The 16,910-nt window shown below is 37.4% G+C and overlaps 1 long non-coding RNA gene across 1 annotated transcript in view; it reads left to right on the top strand.

Moving 5' to 3' along the window:
* Positions 1-16,910, top strand: part of LOC140204291 (uncharacterized) — a 66,688-nt gene that overhangs the window by 1,756 nt on the left and 48,022 nt on the right. Inside the window, exon 2 of the long non-coding RNA XR_011887579.1 lies at positions 1,508-1,769. This is a non-coding gene — a long non-coding RNA (uncharacterized lncRNA). The remainder of the gene's footprint in view (positions 1-1,507; positions 1,770-16,910) is intronic.

The following is a 16,910-nucleotide window of genomic DNA, read 5'->3' as shown; positions in this document are numbered from 1 at the left end:
GAGTACAGATCCAGAGCCATCAAGTACTCTTCATACATTAACCCTTTCATTCCCAGGATAATTGAGATGCATGGTAATATACTAGGAAGCAGGACATTGTTTCTTTTAGAAGCTAAGGGTCTTATTAAGCCTCTTTCAGGTAGATGGAGCTCGTTAGCCTGGGAAGGCAGTCCATCTAAGAGGGAAAACTCTGATTTCAAACCTCCGCTGCCTTGCGGCCATACCCACTCATGGGAAAGGCTTTGAGAGTTAACCCCGAGGACAAATCCGGAGCTGGAGTTCCTAAGGCAGTCCGACGTTGTCTTCAACCTCGTTCTGGCAACTCCTGCGACGACACTGGTGCCAAGCTGTATCGGCCCTTGCCCTTCCCTTGAACAACATCGGTGTCGTGGAGAGGGGAGACTTGCTGCCAGTATTCCACACAACCTTGCCCAGGCCTGCGCCCTGGACAGGTGCAAATCCATGGTCTCGCGAGACTAACGGATGCCACCATATTAAGCCTCTTGTTTTTTTCCCCCTAAAGATGGTATATTCTTCTGATGCAGAGGAATTAGTGCAAGTTGTTCCAATAAGCATAACTTAAGCATATGTTTTACTTTTTTCAATTACTGTGATAGGAAAATCAGGAGTTTAATTATCTGTGGTCAGAAATGATGAAGAAAATCTATATTTCAAAGTTTTATATAAATATTTCATTATAGAACTTACTAGTATTTACAGGACACTAATTTTAAGGAAAATTAATTCCACTGACCTAATAAAGAGAAAGTGGGAATTCTTTTACGGAAGGTTTATACTAGTAATGAAAAGTATCAGTGTAAAGATATTTAAATAGGAGGTGAAAACAGAAACGAGATAAAGTAGTAATCGTATATACTCACACAAGATGAGAGCGGAACCAACTGTATAAACTGGGAATGACTAGAACTAGAGATTGAGGGTGTAATAAAAAGAAGGCAAAAACAATCTTAAAATTTTCAATCACAACTAAAATATAATTTTAGGTAAAATGTAGGTGAAATAGGACTTACTTGCTGATGAATGCAGCATGGTTAAAGCTGTTACTTTTATCCATACACCATCAGTTAAGATATGAACTTACAACACAAAGTAGAACATTTGAATGAATCATAATGGGGTTTCTAATTGTAATTTCCAAGGTAGTTAAATGTGTATTATCCAATTGTTCCTTTCTCAAGGAGAACCATTCTGTTTCAATTTTAGGAACATTGTGTGATTAGCTGTAGCACATTGCAGTGGTATCATATATAAAAATAAATCACCCTGTTAAATGCTAATAATAAATTGTTTAAAATATCTGAGAAATTCTACTATATTGAAAGAATGTTTTATCTCTACATCCTGCTTAGTTTGATTTCAATTAAGAATAAGAACATGCTTCAAAGACTCTAACAATGTTTTTGCCAGTTTTGATGTTAATATCTCATTTTAATTTATTCCTATAAAATAACTAAATAAGGGAATCATCCTTTCTAATCTACTACAGATCCAGCGGTTTGTTCATTTTCCCTCCTAGAGAACTGGTCAAGACTGATAAGGAAAGGAATCCTAAACCTGACAACTTTCCAGCCCAACAATTCTGTGCCACCCAATAATACAGCACAGTAACAGGCCCTTCCAGCCCAGTGAGCCCATGCCACCCAATTACACCAGTGTGACCAATTAACTTATTAACCCGTACATCCTGGGAATGTGGGCATGGGGAGAATGTACAAACTCCTTACAGACAGCAGCAGAGCTGAACCCAGGTACTGGCTTTGTAATACCATTATGCTAACTGCTATTCTAATTTGTCTCCATAATCTCAACTTGATTGATACAAAGGGCATCAGAGCACAATTTAAATCAATTAAGGTGTTCTTTCTAACCACTTAATTTTGAATAGTTAACTGTATGTTTCAGAAACTTAAGGTAATACCTTCTTTCACACACTCAGCGAGTCCAAAACTGCTTAATAGTTAATGAAGGGATTTTGAAATATAGTTACTTTCCTACTGCATTGCAAGCTACATCAAGCATCAACAAGGTAATGACTAGGTAATCTGTTTCGTGATCCCATGACAGAGGGAAGCCAATAGGCAGACTGAAGCTACTGTATAACTAGCTCAGGGGTTCCCAACCTTTTTTATGCCATGGACCCCTAACATTAACTGAGGAGTCCATGGACCCCAGATTTGGAACTCCTAGCTCCTAGTCTAGCTCTTTCCACACATTCAAGAGATGGCAATTCGTATTTGCAAAGATGTAAAAAAAAAAATGATCTGACTTACTAATGGCCTTTAGGAAGAAAAATTTTCCATCTTTCTTCCGTGTGTCAGGGTTTTGTGTTGTGATCGATTGGTCTAGAACACTGCTACCACAAGTTACGGCTTTTCTCTTTGGAGTGAAAGGCGATGAGAGGTGATTTAGAAGTGTATAAGATAATAAGAGCTATAGATATAGTGTACAGCCAGTGCATTTTTTCCCAGCGCAGCAATATTTAATAGAAGAGGACATATCTTTAAGGTAATTGTAGGAAAGTATAGGGGGAATGTCAGGGCTAGGTTTTAGTTTTACACATTAAGCATGGTAAGTGCATGGGACATTATCAGGAGTGGTGGTAGAGGCAGATGCATTAGGGGCATTTAAAAGACTCTTAGAAAAGCACATACATGAACAAAAATGGAGAGTTATGTGGGAAGGAAGGTTAATTTAATCTTGGATTAGACTAAGGTTGGCACAACATTGTGGACCAAAGGGCCTATACGGTTCTGTGTTCTAAGAGCAAAAATAGACAAGCTACCTAGCAACAACCTCAGAAATAGATATGATGAATAAGGCACTCCCAATCTTTTAAACCATGTAAAATCCTTATATGGACATGTGTGTTAAAATTGGAAGAGCAGTCTCAAGGAATGACCCAGCTACCAGCCTAATACATGCATCTTCACAGATTCAATATCCCAGACTCCACTGTAATCATCTCTATCACACTGGTGGTCTTACTAAATGCAGGGCATTTTGGGCCCAGAACTTGTAACATGGAGTATTATCATAGGAAATCAGCATCCATCATCAAGGATCCACACCACCAGGTTCAGGAACAGTCATCAACCATCAGGCTCTTAAACCAAATTGGATAGCATCACTCAACTTCACTTGTCCCATCACTGAACTGTTCCCACAACCTATGGACTCACTTTCATCTCATGTTCTCAGAATTTATTGCTTTTCTCCCGTCCCTCATTTATATTTGCAGTGTTTGTTGTCCATTGCACATTGGTTGTTTGTGCTGTTGGGTGTGGGCTTTCATTGATTCTCTTGTGTTTCTTAGATTTACTTTGTATGCCCACAAGAAAACAAATCTCAGGGTTGCATATATGTACCTTGATAATAAATTTACTTTGAACTTCATAGACTTGCTCCAAACATGTATTTAAGAAAGCAAAAAACAAACTGATAGAGTATCTCAACGGGTTAAGCAGCATTCACAAGGGCAAAGAGATGGTCAGTGTTTCAGGTCAAGACTCTGTAGTCTCCAAGTATCGCTAGGCACAAAAAATGGCTTTTTACATTTTTACAGGCAGCATTTTACTGAGAATTGAGGAGCACCAGAAAAAAAATAACTCAAAGGGACTACTGAGAATACTCCATTCATTGGAGTTGCAATTGTCAAAACAATTTTGTTGTTTGAAATCAATTAGCCACAAAAACAAAAAACACAGGAGCATTATAAAATGCCCAAACACATTTGCAAGCTCTTCAGTAATGGTCTTGCCCCACCACAAAGTCTTAAGTGGGAGCATTTGCAAATCATCTCCGCGTGTATTGCAATCAGTTTATTATGGTCACAAGCTGTATCGACGCTTGCCCTTCCCTTGGACTATATCAGTGATGTGGAGAGGGGGAACCCGCTGCATGGGCAACAGCCGGTTCTTCAAATCTTCCCACTCAGGCTTGCGCCCTGGAGAGGGCCTCCAGCATTGCTACTCAGCATTGACATACTTAGGTACAGTGAAAAGCATGTTTTGCATTCTCCATACAGGAAAATTCATTATAGTGTATTGAAGTTGTACAACATAAAACAATAACAGAATGGAGAATAAAGTGTTACAGCTACTGAGAAAGTGCAGTGCAGGTAGATAAAAAGGTACAAGATCATTATGAGATATATTGAGAGGTCAAGTGTCCATCTTATCATACTAGGGAACCATTCAGTAGTCTTAAAAACAGCGGGGGAGAAGCTGTCCTTGAGCCTGGCGGTACATGCTTTATGACTTGAATACTTCTGGTCTGTGGGGGGGGACTGAAAAGATAATACCTGGGGTGGCTGAGCTGCGAGAAGTTCCATTCGCAGTGCTTCAAACAATAACTGAAAAACTGTGTTCACATACTTTCCATATGGACAACAGGCCTAAACAAAATTCGTATTTGTCCCAGTAAGTGACATTTGAGAAACATAAATGCAAATAGGTTTAAAAAACTTCCTTTGATAATCAATGACACTGCCATTACTAAATTTCCTACTGTTAACACCCTAATGATCACTGGCTGTGTAAGAGCTGTTCAGTAGTGACAGATTAATCTCCTGACCCCCAACCTTTTTGTAGGCAAACCAATAGACATTCCCCAGTATTTTACTTATGTATGCACGGGTTGGTTTCTCCCTGGACCATTAATTTATAAGGTAGAAATACGATGGCAAGCTTTTACATTCTTGAATGAATGCAACTCCAGCAGCACTTAGGAAATTCATCACTTTGCGGGGACAAGACAGCCTCCTAGATTAGATGGTGACAAGTCACCACAAACATTCACTTCTCTCCATCACCAGGAGACCTGATTGCACTGTGAATCATCTACAAGATGCATTACAGCAATTCACCAAGGGTTCTTCAATATCATCTTGTAAACTCATGCATTGTCCAGATGTGATCATACAGAGCCATCCATTGGGTGTTGCTGGGTGAAGATGCTAGCCTCCTACCACAAAGCATTACATCTCACAGAGTACATTGTATCGGAAGATCACCCATTGCCATCTTCTTTTGAGTTTATTATTTAGAGATATAGCTAGAAGTAGGCCCTTCGAGCCACAATGCCCAGCAACCCCCAATTTAACCCTAACCTAGTCCTGAGACAATTTACAATGATCAATTAACCTACTAACCGATACATCTCTGGACTATGGGAGGAAACCGGAGCACTCAGAAAAATACACGCATTGTACATTACAGAGCATTCCGCTGTGGAACAATCTGTGACACCCTGAAATGTAAAAGTATCATGCTAACTGCTATGCTGTCATGGCACCCAAAGGTCAATGACTGCTGTTTAGGACTGTTGATGAATTTTCCTGTGTAAGCATGACAAAACCTTTTTAGTAATTTCCATTTTAAGTTGCAAGTCACAGATGGCCTCAAGTAGCTTTTTGCAATATCTCATGACAATGGTTCTATTTAAATATTAGAAGAGCAAAACAGTAGCACAAGTTCAATTTGTTTTTGAACTACAGCCATTGATCTTAGAATTCAAAATAAAACAAAAAGGTCAAAAATACTCAAGACTATCACAAAATGTTTTTACTTAGTATACTTCTGGGTCAGAGAAACTGTCATTGGAAGTCAGTGGAAACACTAAATATTTTCATGTAAACTGGCAGGAAAACTGCTGTGTGTCAGAGTGGACTTTGTGGATACCTTTAAGAGACAAGAAGTAAACATTTCATTTTTTTTGACTTAATCACCAAACTAGTTGTTCAAATGGCTAGGATGTACTGAATGTCAACACAGAAAGAAAATTCCAATAAAAAAGAAAATTCAACACAGTTATTGCATAACAGAAATAATAAAACAATGAACTTTGTTTGCAATTCTTTAAACCACTCTAAGTAAACCAATATATCTGTGTTATTTCTAAAGACATTCTATTTGCATTTAAAAATAATGTGGTTAAAATTAAGATTATGCATTTCACAATACATGAATTGACATCTAAAAACACAAGCAATTAAAGAACAAAGCACGGAAGAGTAGATTTTCATTGAACTGATTTCTGAGAAGCTTGTTATGACACACATCAACTCCAGCCTCTCCTGACTTCCTGATCAACAGGCCACAAACAGTAAAGATAGGCAGTAATTCACATTTGGCTAAATTTGAGCAAAAAAGGATTTGAGCAAAAATTTGACAAATCCTCTTTTGCTCAAATTTAGCCAAGTGTGAATTTAAATTTCAAGTCAAGGACACTTGCCACAAGCTGGTGGAATCCTACTCAAATATGTAAACATACTAAGTGACATAATACACATTACTAACCAGAAAAACTTTATCTTTTTATGGCAAACAAAATACAGGTTTATGCATACTTTTGTTTCCTTATAATCCAGGAAGAACAGGAATGTTACTCCATCCATATAACTGAATGCTGGCTCTTGCTAAAGTACTTGAGGCAAATGACTCACTGCTAATGATTGATCATTTAGTTGTGCTATTTGATTTAATCCAATGATCCCAAATTTGGCCATAATGCCTGTTAACCCCCCTCCCCTCCCCCTCCCCCTCCCCCTTGTGCTGGCTCTCCACAGTTCTGTCTTGTCCAGATTGAAAATCAGGGTCAAGGTCATTAGAATAAGGGATATTTAAATGGTAAATAAGCAAGTACTATAATGTAATTTAAATGTTAAGAGGAAGAATATGAAATGATAATCGAGTAAATGTAGATATATAAGCTTCCAATAGATTGATCTAGTTAGCATGATGTTGGCAAGGGCAAAATAGAAATGCTGTATTTTATTTAGTTTAATGAATAAGCTCCACAACCATCTCTCACCTGTAAAGAGAAAATATAAAACTTAACATAAGTTGGACACTAATGTTATTATCTTGCATATTTGCCAAAACCTACAGTGTATATATATATATATATACTTATTTATATATGTCTAATGAAATTGGATCATGCATAACCATGTTTTATGCACTACATAACCAATTTGAAGGAAAAATTTGAAATTAATTGTAAAAAAGTCAGAGAATATACAAATTTTTGTTTGGGTTTACCATGCGCCTGATTTATTACCATGGCCACGGACATGCACAAAAGGATTTGACAGCATGCAACGTTTATCTGTCCTCCATTATTTGGAAATTTTAGTAGTTCATATACAGTAGTATGCAAAAGTTTGGGCACCACGGTCAAAATTTCTGTTACTGTGAATAGTTAAGTGAGTAGAAGTTGAACTGATCTCCAAGTCAAAAGTTAAAGATGAAACATTCTTTTCAACATTTTAAGCAAGATTAGTGCATTATTTTTGTTTAGCACAATTTTAGAGTGAAAAAAGGAAAGGAGCACCATGCAAAAGTTTGGACACCCCGAGAGATTTGAGCTCTCAGATAACTTTTACTAAGGTCTCAGACCTTCATTAGCTTGTTAGGGTAATGGCTTGTTCACAATCATCGTTAGGAAAGGCAAATTTCAAAGCTTTATAAATACCCTGACTCCTCAAACCTTCTCCCAACAATCAGCAGCCATGGGCTCCTCTAAGCAGCTGCCTAGCACTCTGAAAATTAAAATAATTGATGTCCACAAAGCAGGAAAAGGCTGTAAAAAGATAGCAAAGCATTTTCAGGTAGCCATTTCCTCAGTTTGTAATGTAATTAAGAAATGGCAGTTAACAGGAATGGTGGAGGTCAAGTTGAGGTCTGGAAGATCAAGAAAACTTTCCATGAAAACTGCTTGTAGGATTGCTAGAAAGGCAAATCAAAACCTCTGTTTGACTGCAAAAGACCTTCAGAAGGATTTAGCAGACTCTGGAGTGGTGGTGTACTGTTCTACTGTGCAGCGACACCTGCACAAATATGACCTTCATGGAAGAGTCAGGGTTATCAGAAGAAAACCTTTCCTGAGTCCTCACCACAAAAATCAGCACCAGAAGTTTATAAAGGAACATCTAAACAAGCCTGATGCATTTTGCAAACAAGTCCTGTGGACTGATGAAGTTAAATAGAACTTTTGGCTGCAATGAGCAAAGGTGTGTTTGGAGAGAAAAAAGGGTGCAGAATTTCATGAAAAGAACACCTCTCCAACTGTTAAGCATAGGGGTGGATTGATCATGCTTGGGGCTTGTGTTGCAGCCAGTAGCACGGGGAACATTTCACTGGTAGAGGGAAGGATGAATTCAATTAAATACCAGCAAATTCTGGAAGCAAACATCACACCGTCTGTAAGAAAGCTGAAGATGAAAAGAGGATGGCTTCTACAACAGGATAATGATCCTAAACACACCTCAAAATCCACAATGGACTACTTCCAAGAGGCGCAAGCTGAAAGTTTTGCCATGGCCCTCACAGTCCCCTGACCTAAACATCATTGAAAATCTGTGGATAGACCTCAAAAGAGCAGTGCATGCAAGACAGCCCAAGAATCTCACAGAACTAGAGGCCTTTTGCGAGGAAGAGTGGGCGAAAATCCCCCAAACAAGAATTGGAAGACTCTTAGCTGGCTACAGAAAGCGTTTACAAGCTGTGATAGTTGCCAAAGGGGGTGTTACTAAGTACTGACCATTCAGGGTGCCCAAACTTTTGCTTCGGGCCCTTTTCCTTTTTTGTTATTTTGAAACTGTAAAAGATGGAAATAAAAAAGTAATCTTGCTTAAAATATTAAAGAAATATGTCATCTTTAACTTTATATCTTTTGGAAATCAGGTCATCTTTTACTCGCTTAGCTATTCACAGTAACAGAAATTTTGACCGGGGTGCCCAAACATTTGCATACCACTGTATGTTTGGCACTTTGCAAAGGTTCTTTTTACAGAAGCAGATGCCTGTTGTCCCAATGAAAACTGCTTTATAGGACTTTAATGGCTGGAGATCTTTCAGTTCTTGCAAGAGGAGCACACCACTGCCCTGGAATCAATTCTCACTATCTAGATAGGAACTAATGAAGAATGAAAGAGAAAGCTCAACTTAGCTTCTACCTCTTTTGCTGAAGTCTCTTGAGCCAAAGCCTCAGCCCCTACTCTAACTCCAACACGGTTGCTCCACCTGAACCTAATTTGTTTATATTGGCCCTGCCAGGTGCCTAATAGTACAACAAACTGAAGCTTTGCAGATAGTTTTGACAGGTCCCACTTGTATTTTAAATCAGGAGTTAGTCACCACAAGTAATGGTATCCACAATCTTACTGTCTGCAGTTAAGTGTCTATCTAAATGCTTTTTAACAATATCTGATTCCATTACCTCCTCTGGCTGCATGATTCAGATATCAACCGCTCTGTGTGTAAAAAAAAAACACATACTTCTAAGAACCCTTTAATTCTTCTACCACTCACCTTGTTTTTGATACCCACCACTATGGGAAAACATTTTGACTAACCTAGTTCTGGTTCTCATAATTTGATACACTTCTGAGGCCACAGTTCAATCTTTTTCACTCCAGGGCTAATATAACCTCAGCCTATTCAATCTCTGACCTTAACTAATGTCCTCAAACCTAGGCAACCCCCTCTGCAGTCTTTCCAGTGCAATCACATCCTTCCAATAACCTGGCATGTAGAAGTACATACATACAATACAGCACCAGTGTCTGTCAAACTGTGTTGTAATATTTTGATTATTATTTTCCCTGAAGGAAACTGTGCCATATGCCTTCTTCACTAAACTATCCACTCTCAGGGCATTGTAGACTTGGACCCCAACATCTCGGTTCATCAGCATTTAAAGGAGATTTAGGATATAAGTTTAGTTTTTAAATAGAGAGTAGCAGATACCTGAAGTGTACTCCTAGGGAAAGTGGTGGATTCAGACAACAGCAATATTTAATAGGCATTTGGACAGACACCTGAAAGGTGGGAATGGAGGGTTATAGACCAGATGCAAGAAGATGGGATTACTTGGGCCAAAGACTCATTCCTTATTGTTACTGTTCTATGATAAAAAGAGTGTTTAAGATCTACCATGTTGCTTCAAACCAAATTGTATAGCCATCCTCTTACGTCACTTATACTAAATTACTTAAGGATGATTCATTCCAGTTGTGTTTCTGGAATAACATGAAACAACAGGAAATAATCATTACCATGCTTTACTCAAAAATATTTTTAGTTGCATAACACTGCAAAGGATTATGCAATTCATAATCATTTCCAAATTAGCATGGAAAAAATCTTTCCATTATGTTAAAATGATGCGGGTAAAACATATCCAACCATCACTGTGGTAGTATTTATTACAGACATAAAACAGTCTTTTGGGTGTCAGTTGAGATGGTTTATAAAATTTGCCATTCTTACAACTTTCATTAGACATATACAGTATTTGCATGTATCATAACAGCACACTATTCTGCTGCCAAAGACCATTTCAAGTTTTCAACTCTGTTTACTTAGAAAAGTATCTAGTAAAGTTGATGTTTATATAAAAATCTCTAGGTCTGATGGCTTTTTAAAAAGAGATTTACCTTTAAATATAGTGTCTGGCTTTGTCGTATGTGCATTAAAAAATTAAACGCATCTTCCTGGGTCTGAAAGGTATTTATTCTCAGGGGAATAGCTGTAAAGCAATAGAATAACTAATTAGAATCTTGGGCATCTTATACTTTGAGTGCTAGGCACGAACTTCCAATATGCCATAATATACCTTTCACCACTAACTTTCCTAAAATTCATACTCCTGAACAAATAAAGAAAAATAGTTGATCAATTACTTACGTAAAACTTTAGTTATATACTACCATGCTGCCCCATTGAAATACAGCCAAACATAAACAATTAAAATAATGTTTCCACTCTTGTCCTAACATGTGCCTGTCCATGGGGTACTGATTGGTCACTAAAGGTTTCAAATGTATAAAGCTATGGAAGAGAGTCAACCAGACAGCGTGACCAACCCGTAAGCAGACCCACAACACGCTGGAGGAACTCAGCAGGTCGGGCAGCATCCGTGGAAACGATCAGTCAACGTTTTGGCCCGAAACGTTGACTGATCGTTTCCACGGATGCTGCCCGACCTGCTGAGTTCCTCCAGCGTGTTGTGAGTGTTGCTTTGACCCCAGCATCTGCAGATTATTTTGTGTTTACTATAAGCAGGCCCAATCTGGACTTGTAAACTGGTGGTCTTAGAGTACATTAACTAAGCAATGAATATCTCATGAAATCAATTAATTGAAAATCAGAGTATCTAATTATAGCTATCAGTGAATAATTATCAAAAAATATAATTTTTGTGAATTATTCAGAATATTCTGGTGTTTATTTTGTATTTTTAACAAGAACAAGAACAATTGAGTTTGTTGCCTGGATGTTTAGGACTGTTATTTTTGTTGTGTCCATTTGGCTACATATCAAAGCATTTCCATAAGGTCTTCGTTTTAACCTGCATTGCCTATACCAGAGTGCAAATGACCTCATTTATCCTGAGTCCTTTCGGTAGCTTTTCCTGCTGCACTTAGTGCTCATCTTTCTTCAGGCCTGTCCAGAGTTATTTCTGTCTCATTGCAAGATATTTCCACTTGAATTCTTTCTCATCTATTTTCTCTTCCATTATCATCTTAGTTGACTTGCTAGCTAAATTAACAATTAAGTGACTGACCACTGTTTCAGCGTAACAGCTGGAAAATATTGTATAAAGTACCAAGGTGCTACCCTTATCTTCAATCACCCAAACTGACTGTTTCTGCATTCATACTTCTCACTCTTTTTGTCTAGCCTGTCTCATTTGAACCCTGCTTTTTTCCAATAATGGGAATGTCTCAGGAGTAGGGAGTTGAGATGCGCGGGTAGAATGTTCCTTATTGATCAATGAAATGAATTAGGATAGTCCAAATCTCCCAAGTTACTTCCAGGCTGCTTTTAGAGTATATTATCAGTGTCAAATCAGGAATTCCCCCATAGATTGTTGTGTCATAAGAAATCTTTGTCTTTACGTAAGCAAACTAAAACAATGGTTAAGCAGGAATAATTTTTACAGTTAGTACATCCTTTGGTTTAACATTAGAATGCATAATAAATGATAACCGAATTCACTGTTACCAGTCATCCCGTATTGTTTGCATGCTTTAACTTCTCACCTGGTGACAATCTCGCCTGGTCCAGGAACATCACTGGGATTGTGAAACGGGCCCAGCAGAGATTGCACTTTCTGAGGAAGCTTAAACAGGCATCACTCCCCACTAACATCTTAACTACATTCTACAGAGGAGTGGTTGAGAGTGTGCTGACCTTTTGCATCACAGCCTGGTACTCCAGCTGCAGTGCTGTCGACAAAAAAGCCTTGCAGAGGGTGGTTAGGGGAGCAGAGAAGGTTATTGGGGTCTCCCTACCTTCTGTCCAAGACCTCTTTCAGAGTCGATGCCTCCAGAAGACACGGTACATCATTAAAGACCCCTCACACCCTCTCCATGAACTGCTTGTTCTTCTGCCATCAGGCACGTTACAGGAGCATCAAAACTAAAACCACAAGGCTACTAAACAGCTTCCTCCCACAGGCAGTCAGACTGCTAAATAGCTGCTCCACCTGATTCTGCTTTGGACACTTTTAACTTGTACTGGACACTTATAGCTTGATTTTAACTGACATGTGGCTGTTGTGTTTTACTATTTATTGTTATGTTTATTATTTAGTGTTGCGTTTGTTATGTTATGATTGCACTGTTCCTGGGAAACGCTGTTTCATTCTGCCCTGCAGAGCTGATGTACGGTTAGAATAACAATAAAGTTTTTTGAATCTTTGATTCTTGAATCTTATGTGGAAGTCACCTAAATAATGGAACATGTTACAGCTCCTCAGTAATGGAAAAGGTTATTTCCCCCTCATTTTAAGAGGAATTATAAATAAAATTACTATTCGTATAGGATATCTAACTGGTTGGTTACGAGATAATAATACTTACAGAATGTTAGTCACCTTTCACATTCACCATCTTTGTTTATGTCATTTTGAAAAGGCTAAAGAAAAGGCATAGTGCTTTTATTGAACACTATTCTAATAAGTCAACTACTACTTTTCATGGTTGTGAATAAGTTTGTTACCTGTTTAGGTATGGATCTTTTCTGTACTTTAAGGGTGGCTCTTCAACAAAACCATCACTATTCAGTTGTAAGACTATTATCCCAACACATACTAAGGCCACACCAAAAACCTTCTGTTTACTTTTAGAGCAACAAATTTTCCAATTTTATTTTCCTTTTTCAGGGGTGAGGTTACAATGAACAGAGATAATGTTGGTTGTTATTGTTTCTTTTAAGCAACACTCACTTCTATTCCTGGAGATGAGCAGTTCCTATGGAGTGAAATATATGTGGTTACTTTATTCTAATTAAACAAGATGAGAAACTTTCAGTTACAGTCTGCTCTTTCAGAGAAGTGTTAAGGAATGTTATAGATCCAACATTAAAATAAGTTGTGTCATACAGAATGATTTCATAAATATTGGACAATTTTTGATGGACCTTGGTTAAAAAGTCAAATGGATCATTAACACATTAACATGCTTCTTCTTCATTTTTCAATGTTCACACGTTCTATGAAGTTTATTGTTGCAAATCCTCTTGTAAAACCTGAGTAAATCATCAATACTTGCACTGTACTCTTTGTTCCTGAATTGTGCGTTGTTGCTGCCCTTAAATTTAGTTTTCTCTGAGCAATTTATTTTTGATTATTATTTTTCTATTATGGAGTAAAGAATCAATTGAGATGAGAATCATTTTCACTATTTTAAATTGCTTTTAACTAGAAGGCTTGTTACAATTTCTGCCTTTATAAACCTTAGTCTAAGTCTATTAAAGATTCCAAAGGTTCTCTCTGACTCTTATAACATTAACTCTTTGTTCAAATTTTTTTGGGTAACATATATTTCAATGGTATTTGTATACATGGACATCTCAGAAGGAAATAGTGACAAACCACTTGAAACTTTTGTAAGTCTCTTGGGAAGGTGTCAAGAGTGAGGTGGATGGAGTGTTCCTGTTGGTCAATGAGATGAGTTAGGATCGTCCAAATGAGTCAAATTGTCTGCATTCTTCTTACAATGTTTCATGTATAGTTTCCTTTTTATTTCTCATGCTTTAATCCCCTTTGTTCAAATTGTATGAAGGATATTGAGCACCAATGCACCACCCCACTTTTATATAGGTACTTTAACATTAAAAGACACAGAATCAGGGATGGTCTTATAGACTTGATGAGCTCAGACTCCACATGAGGAGAAGGTTCATATTTGAGAAAAATATGGTTTCAAAGTTAGGGCAGAGCCCAAACTTAAGTTGGGTGTGCAATGAAAAGAAAGGAACTCTACAGAAGACACTTGACAGATAGCTTCAATTTTACTTTCAAAGAAAGCCACAAGCTTTTTGCACTTATTTTGAGAGATAAACACAGTGTAAAGTTATCAATTAGTTGCCTAAAAACTTCTAGTAAGAAGAAACTAATTTTGGTAGTATGTTTTCTGAAATAAAAGGTTTTAAAAACAATTATTTCAAAGTTCATTCATTCATTTTCTATTTTCTTTGTATTTGCATTTTAAGAACATAATTGAAAGATGTTTCTTGACATACAGTATATTCCAAGTTCTTCCTTATTTTGAGCTGAGAAGTTATAGAACACTGCGGTTCCAATCATTTCCCTTGAAGATACTGCCACTATTTTGGAAACATAGTTTGCACATACTTTTACATGTATGATTATTTATTACTTAAACTATATTAATAGATCAAGAATTTATTCTTAAATTCTTTACCCAGTGGCAGTCCATCCACATCCTCAAATAATTATTCCCTCTGCCACTGACATTCCATGATTGCATTGTAAGCCATTGACAAAATGCAATGTATTACTTGCCTAGTCCACTCCAGCAGTATCTTCCAAATGCAGTATCTCTATAAGAAGGATGCAAAAGAGCAAATATATGAAAATCTCCACCTGCGGATTCTCCTCCAGATCAGCGATAATGCTTACTTGAGAAAAGATCACTGTTCCATCATTGCCACTAGGTTTAAGTCTTGATTCATCATCCGTGGATGTGCGTTCACCAAAAAGGCTGCTGCAATTCGAGAATGTGGTTCCCCACCACATTCTCCAGGGCAATTCGAATAGGTCATATCAGTGATAGCCAGATCCCAAGTAAGAAATGTTTAAAAAATTACATATTGAATCTGAAACAGAATTTTTAAAAGTATTGGTTCAATAACTGAGCACATTTTATTAGCTTCCCTCTTTAACAGATGTAATTTAGGAGAAGCCAACTATAAGAAAAGTAAAACTGAAGTATGCTTTACCTATTTATGACAGTCCTGAAATGGCACTTTTTGGATACTTCCCAAATTGTGTCAAAATTGAGATCTTTTTCATATTTCTAAGAGATTACTGTTGAGAATAGAGAAGTGGGTAAGGAAATGGCAAACTTATCAGGGGTTGGACTTCAAGTGAATGACCAAATATTTGAATTGTTTTAATTCTATTTCAAATTTTCTGTGTAATTCAATTAGTGGGAAAGTTTTGAAAAATACTTTCTATATTTATTCTTTTACTTTTAAAAGTTATTGTTGTTTTAACCTATACCATTACAGGCAGTTGCATAATTAAACAAATATGTATATATTTTTCTCTGAACTTCGCAATTAATTTATGCTTTTATGCATATTTCACTCACTTTAGGACGGGAGTTAGAACATAAAATTTAAACACAAAAGCTGAAAGGATCATATAATTAGAACTAAGAGAAGAGTAGCACACAAACAGGGAAATAAAATCACATGAATGGCAAGTCAGAAGAAATAATTATCACAGGCAGAATTCAGTGTACAGTATATACGAGTTACAGTATGTAATAAACTCTAGGTTTTGAGCTCTTAAGTACCAAATCATTCACATAAATTATTACCTCTTCCATGCATCAGCAAGTGATTCAAAACAGTTAAATCACTCCATCTGATTAGTTAACAAATTCTTTTAACTGTCAACAGGAGATGTTTCTGCTTTCTTGTAGGCTCAAAAACATTACTTCTTCAGCAGCAGTTTATGGTTTTATAGGCTTTTTTACATAACAAAGATATTTTGTGCAGATTGTTGGGTGGTGGGGGTGGGATGGAAGGATGAAGATGAGCAGAACAAATTGCTGTGGTGTCTGAAAATAGAGCTAGAGGAGCAGGCTCAAAGAAACCTTTGAAGGCAGAGAGAAGCAATAAGCCAGAAGCCTTATTCTGTTGATAAATAAAATATGGTTTGTTTTCACCACCCCCTAAATTGAACATCATGCTTGTAGCTTAGGCAATGATTTCTTCCTCTCTAAAGTCTATTCCTGAGCTACTTGATAACTGACTGTAGAGAATCACCAAATTTTTAAACAAACCGACAGTTCTGACTTGAATTTTTTCAACTGGCAGCTATCGTGATGTCATCAATGGAAACATTCTAACCCTACCGAAATAGTCAAGTGCAAGATATAGGAGCAGAATTGGGTCATTCAACCCATCAAGTCTGCTATGCCCTTTAATCATTGTTGATGTTTTATCAACCTCATTCTCCTGTAACCCTTAACCCCTCTTACCAATCAAAAACCTATTAATCTCTACCTAAAATACACCCTAATGACTTGGCCGCCTGCATGCCAAGAAAACTCAGATTCAGCACCCCTTGGCTGAATAAGTTCCTCCAAATCTCAGTTTTAAAAATAATGTCTCTTTATCCTGATGGTGTGTCTCCATAAGTGACGTTGGACATACAGTTGTTTTTAGTTTGCCCCTCGGGAGCTAGGACAACGGCTCCTTCTAGTTTTGTGGGATCTATGGTGATTGACAAGGACAATATGGTAAACACAAACACATTACTTGGCAATAGGTGCTTGATGAGGTATGTGGGGAGGTATTTTGTGATGCGTGTACTGTTTTCGGCATTTGCAGAGTGCTTCTGAGATA

Source organism: Mobula birostris, chromosome 10 (genome assembly GCF_030028105.1).
Source record: "Mobula birostris isolate sMobBir1 chromosome 10, sMobBir1.hap1, whole genome shotgun sequence".
NCBI lineage: Eukaryota > Metazoa > Chordata > Chondrichthyes > Myliobatiformes > Myliobatidae > Mobula > Mobula birostris.
The sequence above is the reverse complement of the archived record's forward strand: the minus strand, read 5'-3'. Positions and strand labels throughout refer to the sequence as shown.